Source organism: Panicum virgatum, chromosome 7N (genome assembly GCF_016808335.1).
Source record: "Panicum virgatum strain AP13 chromosome 7N, P.virgatum_v5, whole genome shotgun sequence".
Lineage (NCBI taxonomy): Eukaryota > Viridiplantae > Streptophyta > Magnoliopsida > Poales > Poaceae > Panicum > Panicum virgatum.
In genome coordinates, this window is record NC_053151.1 from 16,823,765 (window position 1) to 16,825,790 (window position 2,026).

Sequence of the window (2,026 nt, forward strand, 5' to 3'; positions counted from 1 at the left end):
CAAGTTAATTATTAGTTATTAGCACCGTGGTGATTCAGACAGACTAAACAGTGATGTTGCTAAATGATTCAAGTACATTTTCACTAAAGAGCAAATTGGATACAAGTATGAAATACTACGTACATTACTTTGACGGGTATAAAACTGAAACTGACATAAAGTTTCACTTTGATATCAGACAATAATATTGACCATACCTTTGGCCACATGTGTCTATCTTCCATTCATCTCGAAAATATTGGATAGTGTCTAACTAAGTGAAACAATAATGCTAGCTACTGCTGATAATGCGTTTAGTGTACTTTTACCTGTATAATTAGATCAGTTGAGCTTGACATTTCTAGTGGCCGATTGAAATGGTCGGGGTAAAGTTTGGGCAGCGGTAATCCTCACCAGTAGTAAAATATCAAGTCGCTGCAATGAAAAGCACCAACCACTATCTTAGTGGGAAATACTGTCGCTAGTGTGGTGTGATTTATGCGTAATTTGAGATTTCCTTGACGTTGATTGGCAGCGTAGTCATGGCATTCATTACAATAAAGATAGTGGCGACTATTTTTTATTAATGGCCATAGTAAAAGAGAGGTTGTAGTTTGGTTGTCATTTTCTGGATACATGAATATTTTCTTTATGCAACGTTACCTTTAATCTCACTATATAAAGCATGCCTGACCAAACCATAGCCTTCAAGAAACAGTATACAGTAGAAGCCGCTCTTCGTTCCAATCATTCAGCCATCGGAGATCGATTTTCGAGGTTTGACACTCATGCTTGGTATTACATGCTTATTAATTGCAACCATCTTGGGTACATCTATGGAAGTTAGAATCCTGAGCATATTTAATTTGTGGATATTCCTCTCTGTACTATTTAATAATAATATCATCATGAAGGAGGAAATGAATGCAAGCACCAAGTTCTTTGCTATCATTCTTGTATTTGCCGTGGTTGCCCATGGTTTGGTGAGTCCTGGCATGGGAATGATCGAGAATAAGGGTGCAGGAGAGACTAAAGGCGTGAAGCCCACCCTTGGTGTTGGTGGTGGAACCACCGTGGACAACCACCATGCTATCCCTCGAGATCAGTACAGCAGTCATGGGGAAGGAGACGACGGAGGTAGTGGTGGTGATACAAACAACTAGTTCGCAGTTCATGTTCTCTCTGGTGTCAGCTTCGACTTATAGAAGTGGCTGACTTTGTGGGAGAGAAAGGTTATATTTGTGTTAAGAAGGTACTACTTCTCATGTGATACCATGAACATGTAGCAGCAACCATAATCCTTAACATGAGAATGTTATATGTGTACAATATGCAGGCGTTGGTGTGTAGAATCTCCAAGTAATATGTCTGTACGAATTATTGTGATGTCTAAATGATGTTCATCAAAAACCTAAATGAAATATTGTGGTCTCCAATTCTTGGTGTATATCTTATATTTATGAGGATACGTACCATAGGTATGGTCGATAGAGAAGTTAAACTATATTGTCAAGGCAAGAGAGTTGAGTGGAATTGGTGTTGCAGATGAATAAATCAGCATTATTACGGTGTAGGGATCATACAAACAAAACCAGAGTCAACAAAAGTAGAATGCCAAACAAACGTACTTATTTTTCTGGAAAGCCAGACTGTACGAATATATTAATACTTATATGAGCAGACAGATTTTCAAGGTGAAAGAAATTAAAATTTACAATTATATAAGCATAGTAGTCGTCATAAATCAACATGTGGGAGACCTGCCACAGTTTGGTGATAGCTATCTTAATTTCATTCCACGTGTGAAATACCATGGTGAATTAGTCATAATGTGATATTGACAATCAGCTTAGTGATAAGAGTACATAAGCTCTAGTAGAGAAATGGTCTTTATGGTTCTTAAAGTAGTTTATTCCCAGTTTCTCGATAACTGGGACTAAAGGGTCTGCCAATCAAAAAATCACAAGCACACCCAACCCTGCGGTCCGCAAGATTCAAACTCAAGACCTCTTGCCTGCCACATAGCTTCGTGATCACTCCACCTACT

The 2,026-nt window shown here is 38.4% G+C and overlaps 1 long non-coding RNA gene across 1 annotated transcript; it reads left to right on the forward strand.

Moving 5' to 3' along the window:
- The first annotated feature begins 632 nt into the window (after nucleotides 1–632).
- LOC120683560 lies at nucleotides 633–1,415 on the forward strand. Its single transcript, XR_005678828.1, has 2 exons — nucleotides 633–756; nucleotides 894–1,415. It is a non-coding gene; the product is annotated as an uncharacterized LOC120683560 (long non-coding RNA).
- The last annotated feature ends 611 nt before the right edge of the window (nucleotides 1,416–2,026 follow it).